We start from the raw sequence: 13,908 nt of genomic DNA on the forward strand, positions 1-13,908 counted from the left end.
GGTACTTTGAGAAAGAATTGTAGGAAAGGCTGAGACCCCAAGGATGAGAAGGAGCTAGCCAGGCAAAAGGGATCAGAAAGGGAAACCCAGGAAAAGGCACAGCAAGGACACTGGCCACGGGGTAGGAGGCAGATTGGCCTATTTGAAGGACTGGTGGAAAGGGAAGAGTAGAAGGCAGCAGAGATAAGTAGAGGCCTTTAGGTCATAGCATCAGCTTTGTATCACTGTACAGTGAAAGAACCTGGCAGACACTACCTTGACCAAATAAGCCAAGTTGAACACCAGCAATGGCCTATGTAGTCCTCAAGTACCTCCTGATTGGATGCACTGAGGAGGAAACAACATTACTTTTCTATTCTTGCCAAAAAAATGCTTAACCCAAATTAATGGCACTCAAAAAATCAGACAATTTGAAAGTAAGTCATTCTGCACAACAAGTGGTTGATCCATAATTTTAAAAACTGTCAAGGTCATGAAAGGCAAAGACTGAGAACTCTCCAGATTAAAAGAGATGAGACAACTAAACTGTGATCCTAGACCCAAAATATGGCACTAGTGAGACAATTAGTAAATTTGAATAAGTTTCTTGTACATCAGAGAATACTATTGTATCAATGTTAATTTTTTTATTTTAATATTTGGACTGTGGTTTTATAAAATGTTGGCATTTGGAGAAACTGGGTAAAGATTATGTGAGAATTATTTGAACCGTTTTTGACACTTTTTAAAGTCTGAAATTATTTTAAAGTGAAAAGTTAAAAAACAAACTTAAAAATTAAAAACATATAAGTTTTAGATTTCGTCCTAAGAAAAATGCAAGCTTTTGATGGGTTTTCACCAAGGCAGTGCTATGATGTGTTTGATGATTTTAAAGATCACTCTGACAGCTGTGTGGGAAACGGATTGGCTTAGGGCCACAGGTAGGTGGTAATGGTGGCGCGAGATTTGGACGAGCTGTGTCATCTCTCTGGGCCTATTTTCTCAGCTGTCAAGTGAGAAAATTGAACTATCACCATTTACTCATGGCTGATTAATGATCTAACTACACTGAGGTCACCTGTGGAATGTTAAACATTCAGAATCCCAGGTCTCACTCCCCATACTGCTTCACAAAAATAATAGTTGCATACAGCAATCTGTCATTTGGCATTAAAAGGCCTACCTAGTGATTCTGATGTTCAGCCAGGTTTGACACCTACTGACACAGGGTTGGAGAATTCTGTACTTTTCCATGATCTTCCTCCCAAATATGAATAGTACATACCCCCTCTTGGTGGCTTTGCATAGTTATTTGTCTTGCTCCATTTGTCACATAGTAGGGCTCAGGCTCTGTTGCTGCCCTAGTACCCAGGCAGGTTAACCTGGGTGAGTCCCATCCTCTCTCCTGGTCTCAGTTTCCTCATCTGAGATCTTCTGCAAAGTCCCTAACTACTATAAAACTCTGACCCTTGACAGTTGTGTTCCAGGACCTTCCATCAGATCCAATTCAGAGTTTTAATACAGAATTTTAGAAAGCACCAGGACCCTTACCCTATGTCGACTAAAAATATATTATCACCCATGCAGAATTCCCTACCAAAAATCACCTGGCTTGTTACTACAAGAAAAATCTTGGTGTCAGTGAAACCCAAGGAGGAGTTTTGCTTTCACTTTGAAGTTGTATGTGTCACCAGTCCTTACCATGAGTCAAAATCCTCCCTACATTCAGCTCAGGTTCCAAGTTTCTCCAGGGCTTCCTGGAGCTCATGGGTTTGCTACCCTGAACAAAGAGTGGTGCTTCTCTACAACCACTCAGAGCCTACTGTGATGGGGATGAGACTTTGGGAAGGAGATGCCACCATTTTACAAGCATGTATAAGCGATAACAGAAGATTTGCAGCACCCATGTCAGAACACCAAGAAGGTTTGAGCAGGGAGAGGAGTGAGTCTCTGCTTTCGTCACTCTAGTTAGCTTTGTCCCAAGACATAGCTATCTTGTTGGTAGACCAGGAAGTGGCAATTATTCTCATGGACACATTGAAATATCCAGACTCAAGGGAAATGCTATGGCTGCTTCTCCTTCTCTCTCTCTTTCTAATTACATTACTCAAAAGCCAGATTACATTCCTTGGACCTCGAATGGGAAGGGGTTATCTCCTCAGTGAGATAACTGATAACTGCCAATTACTCAGGACCAACCGTGTGCCAGGATTTCCACATGATATCTCACATATATGATTTCCTTCAATCTTCTGACAAGGCTGCTGTCGCTATTTAACAGAGAAGGAGACAAAGTGCCAAAGTCACACAGCTTGTAAGTGCAATAGCTCAGAGTCAACCTGTGACAGCCTGACCCCAAAGCTTGTGTTCCAGAGCAACATTCTCAGAGCATCCCCGTCCAGATGAGAATGTATCTCAGGGGGGTTCTTCCCCAAAGCAGAGCCTGAGACAAGGACTGCTGTGAAGGTAGCTTGTTTGGGGGATAATAGGAAGTGGAAGTGAGGGGCCAGGGAGAGCAAAAGGGGGAAAAAGGAGAAGCCAGTACAAGGGAAGTGACTAGTGGGCCACTGCCATGGGCTGCAGGACTCACTCCTACCCAGCCCTTCTGAGGAGCCAAAGCAGAATTGCCCACCCAAGTTCAGTCTTGGAGAAGCATCATTCCTGCAGCTCCCAGACTGGCTTGATGCAGGGGGTACTCACTTCTCTCAGAACTGGGCTCTTGCCTGATCCCATGCCATAGCATCAGAGAGATGTGGGGTAAAAGCAAAGACACTGGGAAGACTGAAAACGAGTTAAAGCAACATGGAACTGCCACCCCAGCTTCAGCAGGAATTCAAGTTGAGGTACCTGCTGAACCACAGGATAAGCTTTCTGGAGGAAGAGTCCATCTTGGCCATTCCACCAAGCCTCCCCACCCCAGGACATCCAGGGTGGCCAGATGTGACTTTGTGCCCTCTGTTTCCTTTTCACCACCTTTTCTCATTCTCACCTTAAACCTCCTCCTGAGGTTTTCTTCCTCAATGCAAAAAGCCAGTTTAGTCGTAGCTGTGTATTCATTCATTCAAGCCTTTTTTTTTTTTTTTTTTTTTTTCTGTATGTTTACAACAAACCAGGCTCTGTGCTGGTGCTGGGGATAAAAAGCAAGAAGAGAAAATGATGCAGTGTCTCATGGAGAAGCTTGTAGTTTCCCTCTTCCTCTAGATTCTAAGCCAGTGGAGAGAAGGGACCATGCCTATCTTATCATAGAACCAAGACATGAAGACACGTTCTTTGAAGTTCTCTGCCTTTGATTAAGGCAGGGTTCATCAGGTGAAAATGGCTCGTAAGAGCCCCTCCACTCACTTATTTCACAAACGTTTACTGAGCACTCACTCTGCACCAGGCAATCTTTGAGGCACTGGGGATTCAGTGCTGAGCAAAACACACACAGTCCTTGCCTCTCTGGGCTTAGAAAAAGGATGGATGACGGCCAGGGGTAGTCAATACTAAAATAATTTACAGAAGGGGAAGATCAGGTAGACTGGAGAAGTTTGAAGGAGGCTTTCTTAGAAGAGGTAATACTTAAGCTAGACTCTGGAAAATGAGTAGTGCACTTGGGCAGAAAGAAGAAAGCACTGTTTACAGAAAAGAGAAAGAGACTAAAAAGACAAAAGAACTGAGATCGTTGCTGCAGTTATGTGTTGGTTCAGGATAACTGTTTGGCTTGTAACCCAAGGCGTCTACAGACCATGGAACAAATTAATGTAGGTATCAACCCCCCACAGCTTAGCAAACACTACAGATATAGCAAGAGGGAAAGGGAAAGAAGGAGAGTACAAAGTGGCCCGGGCGATTGTGTGTGTTCGGCAGTAACCTTGGCAGAGAAAGTCACCCACGTGGGTTCTCTCCTGTTTAAAAACATGAAGCTCACTGCCAAAGCCATCCGCTCAAAAGAAATCTATCTCGTGGCGTTAAAATCAGTTTTTGAACTGGCTTGATCAATCCCGTATAAGACCATTGTGCCACCTTCATGATGCATGCTCTAACACAAATATGTAAGCAGTTCTATCTGAACATTAATTAGCAGCAGTAGCCTGGAAATGCTTAGCATAACACTGGGAATCACTAATGGAATTGTGTATCATTTTCCTCCAGTATGAGCAGTCAAGAATCATGCATAATGTAAAAGCATAGATTGCAGCTGGTAGCAGCAGGCTGGATCACAGGAGATGATTTAAGCTTGTTTTTATGATCACGAAGAACTACCTTTCAATCGGGCCCCCAAAGCAAATACTATCCTACAGCCCTGAGGGGAGCAGAATCAGCCTATGTAACAGTAAATAACGATCCCACTCACTGGCCCCAAAGCTGGGCTTTTCATTTATGTTCAATCCGTATTTGTGCTCTAGAAGGAGCACACACAGCGACATAAAGCAGGTACCCCCTGACCACGTGTGAGGCAGATTGAGACCCTCGAGAGCCCTGCTCTGGCTCAGGGTCCAAAGGACTGGTCAGCCCAGGGAAACCTGCACTGGACATGCTGCTCTCTAATCTCTGAATTGTTCAGATGCTGGAGAGAGGGAACGGCAATAAAAAGGAGGGCCTGCTAGATGGTTTCAGCTCATCTCCTGGGAGTTAAGCCTCATGGGTGGGTTAGAGAACCTCAGAGGAAACCCTAGCAGGCTCCCTGATGGGGCCCGTGGCCCTCCGTTGCCTTCCTTTCCTCAGTCACTGCTGGTTTTGGTGTTTACCGCGTGATTTTCTTCCATATTTGGAGGAGGTGTGTGTGGGAGGAGTGAGGGTAGCAGGAGAATAAGAGAGAGGAAGGTTGTTGCTGGGTTTTCAACTGCTTTGTTGGATCAGGTCTAAGCACCCACAGTGCTCTGCTCTGTGGCCTGAGGAAAGGCCGCCGCGGGTCTCCACTCTCCTCCCCACAGAGACCCCGCCCTTCCATCGCCACTAAAATAATGCAAAGGTCTGTAATAGGTACCGGAAGTAAGCAAGAAATCACCAAATTGTGCCTAAATCATAGTAAATCAGTTTTCAAATGTCTGCTAGACTGTAAATTACTTGAGGACACTTATCATTTCCTATTCAACTTTGAATTTGGCTTGGAAGTTTGTTTGAGTGAATTATCATGGTCGGCACGGTCCCCAGGCCACCTCCACAGGTTCTCTCAGAATATCCCATGACGCACGTGGTAGACGTCGTCCCCTTCCCGGAGGTGAGGGCGTAGGGGCTTGGAGAGGTCAACTGGCTTGCCCAAGTTTACATGGAAAGTGGCAGAATGAAAATGTGAACCAGGAGTGGTCCAATTCTTTTCTTTCCACTAAACTGTGATTCTTTTCTACGTAAAGTGGCAGTGCATTATATGTGCTCCCTAAGTAAGGAAGAGCATTTGTTTCTATGAGATTTCTGAATGAGCTGGGCTCGTTTCCAGCAAATAAATGTTTACCATTTGGAAGGTATCATTGTCTGTCTTTGTAGGAGATAGTTCTTCCTTCCCTCGTTCTTTAGCTTTTTATTTTAGACCTTGCTGTTGAATCCAGAGAAATCAGATCTCTGGGGATTTACCTCCCAAATTTCTTAAAGAGCAATGGTATGGCGGGGAAGGAAAAAGATATAATGCAATAGAAGTTTTTTGTTTCCTTTATTAAAGAAGTTGTGGGTTTACAGAACAATCATGATAAAATACAGGATCCCCTAAACCACCCTATTATTAACACCTTGCATTGGTATGAAACATCTGTTACAATTGATGAAAGCACATTTTAATAATTATATTACTTATAAACAATCAGTAGTTTAGTTTAGGGTTCACTGTGTGTGTAGTGTAGTTCCATGGATTTTTTAAAATTTTTTATTCTGTTTCCATATATACAAACTAACATTTCCTTTTTTAATCACATTCAGTTATATACTTTAGCACCCATGTTGTGCAACCATCACCACTATCCATTACCAAAACATTTCCATCATTCCAAATAGGAACTCTGTATGTTTTAAGCCTTAATTTCTCATTCCCTATTCCCACCCCATCCCCTGGTAACCTATATTCTAGCTTCCAATGCTTTGAATCTATTTTTCTAATTATTTAATAACAGTGAGATCATACAATCTTTTCCCTTTAGTGTCTGGCTTAATTCACTCAACATGATGTCTTCCAGGTTCATCCATGTTGTCGCAAGTATCAGAACTTAATTCCTTTTTAAGGTCGAATAATATTCCAGTGTATGTATATGTCACATTTTGTTTATCCAGTTATCAGTTAATGGACACCTGGGTTGCTTCCATCTTTTGGCAATTGTAAATAATGCCACTATGAGCATCAGTGTACAAATACCTGTTTGAAAGGCCTAGAGCAACTTTGTGCCTGGGAATTTCCTTCTGTCAGCCTTCATGTTACTCAAATGTGGCCAGTCTCGAAGCCAAACTCAGCATGTAAATGCAATGCCTTCCCCCCAGCGCGGGACATGACACCCGGGGATGAGCCTCCCTGGCAACGAGGGACCACTATCAACTACCAACTGATGATGCAACTGGAAAATGACCTTATACGGAAGGTTCAATGCGGATCAGCAGAATATCCATGTCTACATAAAATACCATGACTTTAAAATGCTGTTTGACCTAAAGTAAGGGGGAAATGGAAAGGAGAAATGAGTTTATATGGCTACGAGTTTCTAAAAAAGAGTCTGGAGGCTGGCAGAAGGTTTGCCCTCATGCACAACTGAGCAGAGTCAGAGAGACAGATAAAGCAGATACAACCCCCAGATATTGGTTCCTTTGAGGGCTAAAGAGACCCATGGGAGTTATGGTCATGGCCGATGGGGTTAACTACCAGGGCAGATGGCCCCTCTTTGGAAATGGTGTTTATGTGTGATGAATCTGGACTCAGATGGGATCTCCCTTCATAAGACTTTCATGCTAATGTGCTGGAGGTGCAGTTAATGTTGGGGTTTAAGATATATTTAGGGGATTTGAATCTCTGGACTGACAATGTGATAGCCAGATCCTGAGCCTCAACAGACTCCAGCACCTACAATCTGATTTATTGGACTTACCACACTCAGCTAAGATGGAGGTGAAGAAGGACAACCACCACACCATGGAGCCTAGAGTGATTACAACTGAAAATGGGAGGATTGCATCCAGCATCCAGGTGGAATCTGAGCCTCCTCTTGACATAAAGGTGCAATGGACACAACCAATCCAGTGTCCACATAGAAGAGGTGGCATTGGATTGGGAAAAGTGGACATAATGGACAAAGGGTATGGGGAAAGGCAGGAAGAGATGAGAGGTGGAGGCGTCTTCGGGACATGGAGCTGCCCTGGATGGTGCTTCAGAGGTAATCACCGGACATTGTAAATCCTCACAGGGCCTACATGATGGAATAGAGGAGAGTATGGGCCATGATGTGAACCAATGTATATGAGGTGCAGAGGTGCCCAAAGATGTACTTACCAAATCCAATGGATGTGTCATGATGATGGGAACGAGTGTTGTTGGGGGGGGGGAGAGGGGGGGTAGGGGGGTGGGGTTGAATGGGACCTCACATATATATTTTTAATGTAATATTATTACAAAGTCAATAAAAAATAAAAAAATTAAAAAAAAAAAAATACCTGTTTGAGGCTCTGCTTTCAATACATTTGGGTAGTGGGATTGCCTAGTCATCTGGCAATTCTATACTTACATTTCTGAGGAACTGCCAAACTGTCTTCCACAACAGCTGCATCCTTTTACATTGTCACCATGAATGAATAAAAGTTGCTATTCCTCCACATCCTCTCCAAGGATGTGATTTTCCATTTTTTTAATAGCAGCCATTCTAATGGATGTGAAATGGTATCTCATTGTGGTTTTGATCTGCATTTCCCTGGTAGCTAATGATGTTGAATATCTTTTCATGTGCTTTCTGGTCATTTGTCTGTCTACTTTAGAGAGATGTCTGTTCTTCTGCCCATTTCTTAATTGGGTTGTTTATAATTTTTTGTTGTTAAATTGAAGGATTTCTTTATATAGTCTGGATATTAATCCTTTATTTGATATGTGGTTTTCAAATATTTTCTCCCATTGTGTAGGTTGTCATTTTATTTTCATGATAAAAGGGATAGAAGTTTTAATACACCAAGAAAATGAAAAGAGTCTAGGGTTATTCTACTCTCGCTTTTTTTTTTTAACCTCAATCTAAGAGAGTGATAACATTCACAAACTATCCACACATTTCAGCCCTCTGCTGGTGAGAGCAATTTCTTTTTGCAAAAATAGAAATAGGCTCTTCTTTTCTTAGTAATGGACAAAGGAACTTTTGCAATCAAACCGAAGTTCAGCTCCATGGGCACCATCCAACAGCTACTTCAAAAGGAAGGTGCTTGACCCCTTCATTTCTCTCTTGTCCGGTAGAAAACTGGACCATGGTGAAATCCAATCACATCTCGTATGTCATTTAATGAGGTTTGATGGACAGTCTTGCTCCAATGTCTACATTAGCCACCAGGCACCAAAACTGTTAGACAATGAAGAAATTTATCTGAGGAATTTTGCAAAAATTTTGCTGAGATATTTGTCCTATGAGGAAGGACATACAGAACTTCATGGTAACTTGTTTAATAATCAGTTAATTTCATCTTCTTCCCCCAAGAGAAAGGAAGAAATTACATTTTATAGAACATGTCGATAAAGTCCTTGGTTCATAAAAGGAGTCTGATAAAGTGTTTCACAGACCACCTTAATATGTGTGTGTGTTTCCTTTGTGTTTTACTTTACATTCTCGACATACTAATTCCTCCGTTAGGCAGAGCCCACCACAGCATTACCCTTGGACATGTCATGAAAACACCTTAACACCCTTATCAAAAGCCAGAATGATTCTTGATGACATGTGTCTAACTCTGAAAGATTGGGGCCATGTACTCTGTGGGCGAGTTTATGGTCCAAGCCACACACTGTATCAAAATAGTCTGGTTTGTCATTTCTGTGGTTCACCTGGTGGAAGACTATTTGTGTGAGTTCAGCAACCAGCAGAGTTAGACAAACTTCTCTGAAGAGATTGCTCACAGAGCTAGATTCAAACCCTTGCTTTAAGTGTGGGCTGCTAAGAAGAGTCTAAGACAGTGACGCAATCCTACAAAATGGTTTGGGCTTGGCATTCAGGCAATCTCTACTTTTACTCTATATCCCACTTGGTTCTAACCAATAACAGTGTTGCGGTGTTGTAAACCTTCAACAACCAGCTCTCAAAATTTCATTCAAATATAAATGTAATAAGTCTATACTGATATAAAGGATGTGTATCACAATTTATAAATGACAATAAAGTATACAATACTGCTTGTGGTAAATTCCATATGGCCAATTAATTCTTACAGAATACTTGTGTTGTCTTTTTCAAACTCTGTGTATCTGTAGCCAATCTGTGGTTGCAGCTGATGAGTGAGTGTGATTTTGACATGAATGGTGGTAGATATTTTGAAGTAAATTAAAGAGTAAGGTAAAGGTGAGAAATGAAGATATATGTCAAGACATCACCCGATCATCAGTGATGTGTGTAACTTCTTTGCTGAATCAGATAATTTTCAAATACTGGAAAACTATTTCCTCAAATTTGTGTGCTATTCACAATGTAATGACTACAGATATGACATATTTAGGTTTAATCTGTATTATTAACATCTTAGTGTTACCTCTAGACAGTCATCAGAATGAATCAAGTACTGGTGTATAGCAGTTGTCAATTTCTATGCCATAAGTACTCCTACCATGGCAGATTTCAAACTGCCAAAGTGATGTCACTGAACTTTGACTTGAGAAGAGAGAAACAGTAGTATACCAGTATATACTATTTACAGCATATAAACACAATAAATGTAAATAACTTCAAAAGTTTAGATGACTGTAAAATAATTAGGAAGGGATGAGTTTAGAGTATTTATTACTTTGTTTCTAATAAAATTTCTTTTAATTATATGTTTATATAATTTAATTTTTAATAAGGGCTGTGCTTGACAACTTTCTAAAAAATTCCAAAAAATTTTACAATCAGCTCTTGAGAGCAGGTAGAAGCCAGCGCCAGCACACCTCTGCACCAACCCACAAAAGGTTAGGTTACCCCACAGACATTGGAAATGCTTTAAACAGCAGATAACAGAGTACCTGACTAAGAGGGTCTAGAATGTAGATCCATGAAGGCAAGCATCTTCGTTCAGTGATATCTCTGAAGTACCCAGAACAGTACCTAACACATTACAGGGGCTCAATTCTGTTGAATTGAATTTGTTGAAATAATAAAGGCATTTAATTATCACACATAGTGAGAAGCTCTGCATAGCTGGTTCACCTAGAGCACTGGGTCAACCTTTCTGTGAAGTTCTTGGCCTTTTCCTTATGGATGCAAGGTGGCTGCCACAGCCCCAGACATCATATACTCACAGCACAATGTTGAGGGGAAAATGCAAGGGAGAACCTTACAAGCTTTCCTATTTTTCCAAATAGGCCAGAATAGAATGAGCTACAAAAGAGGATGGTAAGGCCAATGCCTCTCTTTTAGAATTTGTGATAGGACATAGGTAAAGAAAAAGAAAGTTGGATGTTTTTTCATAACAGTCAGATAATTTCCCCAGTTTCCTGCAGCCAATTCAATGCTAGAAATAAAGTGGTGCAAATATTTATTTTGGCTCAGATGTTTTTATCTGATTAAGGTATAATTATTGTTTTGGAATTTTCTATTGTTATTGAGCACCTTGAAGTATCTTTTTGAATAAAATCTATAATAACTATTCTTGATTACCAAATAATACCACTGAATGCTTAGTTTAGAAAGACTAAGTGTTTATGCACAATTTGACTGACAAGGACTATATATTATTTCAAGTCAGATTCCTAGCATAATAAATAAAATTACAAAAAAGAAAAAAAGGGCCTTGTAAAAACTCCCCAGTCCATAGTACATTCAAATAAAATACAATACCATAGGAATCTACATGGCTTTTAGGAGTATACTTCAATGGGTTTTGATCCACGTTAATGTTATCCTTATTAACAAAGAGAACAATTCAACAGCATTCACACACAAAATGTTTATACCGAAGCAACCTTCAAATATTTTGACAGGCCTCCTTGCACCTGATGCTCAGAGAGAGTCCAAGGAAATAAATACATCTTACTTTGGGCTCCCAAGGCCATCAACACAGATTCTTGTTGCTGAAGAGGAATCTTTCCCATCTGTCACTGTCCAGACACATCTGTGGTAGATAGATTTCCTGAGTTCAGGGAAAGGCAGCAAAGGAATGTCAGAAATAATAGTGTCTGGAGTTGACTCTCTTCAGACTCAGAAGAGTCATAGGGCTTAGAATACAATGACCCTGAGAGATTATCCCCTTCACTTGCATCCAAAATCATGTTCCATGGTCATTTCATTCTAGGAAATTAGATTTTTTTTAATTCAAGACTTCTCAACAGTCTTACATATTGTGAATCAAAGAAAGGAAGAAAGGAAGGAAAGAAGAAAGAAAACAAAATGAATTATTGAACCTAGCATTTCCAAACCTATTATAACCATGGAACCATTTTTAAAAAGAAAACATTGACATGGAACAAAGTTTGAGAAATACCAATCTACTCCATATGCATCATTTGCAAATGAAGAAAGGGAAGCCCAAGAGGAAGCTCCAAGCTCCAACTATCATGCCCACATGATAGGAGGAGCAAATGGAGACACAGATGCTGCTAAGCACTTCATCTCTTGGGACTAGACATATTGTTGGCACAAAAAGGGAGGATTCTGTTAGAATTAAAAATGAGGAGGCTTTTTTTTGGGGGGGGGGGTTGTGTGTGTATGTATATGTGCATGAAAATTGACATTGACATGCCAACTCTAAACCTTGTATGGAAATGCAAAAGGTCTAGAAGAGTCAATACAGTATTCAAGAAGAAAAGTAAAGCTGGTATACAAACTTCCAGGCATCAAGAGTTTCTATAAAGCTAGAGGAATCAGTTTAGTGTGATACAGTTATAAAAAATTTAAAAAAAAGATGGGTGGAATTGAGAAGAGAGTCTAGAAACAGATATGCACATATACAGTTACCCAATTTTCAACAAAATATTCGTAGTATTCAGTAAGGTTCACTAGAGGGGGGTTTTCCCTCAATTAATTGGATATTTGTATAGAAAAAAGATGACTCTTGGCTTCAACCTCACCCTATATACAAAATTAATTTGAGAGGTATTGTAGACCTAAATGTGAAAGACATAGCCATAAAATAAAAAGTTAATAAATGGGTCTTTATTAAAATAAAATAATAAATCTTTTGTTCATAAAAGTCACCATAAAAAGAATTAAAAGACAAGCCATAGATGGGGAGAGGATGATATGTATATCTGACAAAGAGTTCATGTCTAAGAATATATAAAGAACTATACATCAATAAGAAAAAGACAGACAACCCAATGTAAAAATGGGCAAGTGAGGAGGGGCACTTACAAAAGAGAATATCCAAATGGTCAATAAACACATGAAAATGAACTCAATTTTTTGTCATCAGAGAAATGCAAATTTAAGCTAAAAGGAAATATCACTAGAATCCCACTGGAATACTAAGTGCTCAATGATGTGGAGCAACTGGAACTCTCTTACACTGCTTGAGGGAGTGGAAATTGGAATACTCACTCTGTTTAGCAGTACCAAAGCAGTTCACTTCTGCTTACATGTCCAACAGAAATGAGAGCTTATGCCTACCAAAAGACATGGGCAAGAATGTTCACAGCAGCTTTGTTTGTAATATCCAAAAACAGAACCCTGCCCAAACAGGTCCATGAACAGTTGAATCTGTAAATATCCATACAAAGTAATAATACACAATAAAAGAAAATAAACTACTAAGATATGCAATGACCTGGATGAATCTCAGACAAAAAGTTGAGTGAACGGAGACACATGGAGAGTGGCTGTTTGATGTTTCTTTTTTGCACAAACTTGTGAATATACTAAAAGCTACTGAATTATACACTTGAAAAGGGTATATTTGATGGTATGTGATTTATATCTCAAAATAAAAGTCAGATATATTTATATATATGCAGTCTAAAACAGGCAAAACTACCTACAGTGATAGAGGCCAGAATAGAAGGGAGGTGCTATTTGTTTGGTAGGTGTATTTATTTTCTATTGCTGCTATAACAAAGAATGACAAATTTAGTAGCTTAAAACCACACAGACTTATCTGATAGTTCTATAGGTCAGAAGTCTGAAATGGGCCTTTAAACTCAAGATGTCATCATAGCTGCATTCTTTTGTTGGGGTGTTTAGGAAAAATCTGTTTCTTGCCTTTTCCAGCTTCTAGAGGTCAACTACATTCCTTGCCTGGTGGTCCCTCCCTCCATCTTCAACATCAGGAAAGGCAGATAAAATCCTTTTCATTTTCCAGCTTTCTTTTTTTTTTTAATTTTTTAATTTTTTATTTTTTATTTATTTAATTCCCCTCCCCTCCCCCGGTTGTCTGTTTTCTGTGCCTTTTTTGCTGCGTCTTGTTTTCTTTGTCCGCTTCTGTTGTCGTCACCGGCACGGGAAGTGTGGGCGGCACCATTCCTGGGCAGGCTGCGCTTTCTTTCGCGCTGGGCGGCTCTCCTTATGGGGGCACTCCTTGTGCGTGGGGCTCCCCTACGGGGGGGACCCCGGCGTGGCAGGGCACTCCTTGCGTGCATCAGCACTGCACATGGACCAGCTCCACACGGGTCAAGGAGGCCCGGGGTTTGAACCGCGGACCTCCAATGTGGTAGACGGACGCCCTAACCACTGGGCCAAAGTCCGTTTCCCCATATTCCAGCTTTCTGACCTTTACTGTCTCCCTCTTCTACTCTTTTTTTTTTTTTCTCTCTCTCTCTTTATTTTTTTTTTTAAATGTTATATTCAAAAAAAGTATAAGAGGTCCATGAAATTACCTTGGGCTCAC

The sequence above is a fragment of the Dasypus novemcinctus genome, chromosome 15 (assembly GCF_030445035.2).
Source record: "Dasypus novemcinctus isolate mDasNov1 chromosome 15, mDasNov1.1.hap2, whole genome shotgun sequence".
In the NCBI taxonomy this organism is placed as follows: Eukaryota; Metazoa; Chordata; class Mammalia; order Cingulata; family Dasypodidae; genus Dasypus; species Dasypus novemcinctus.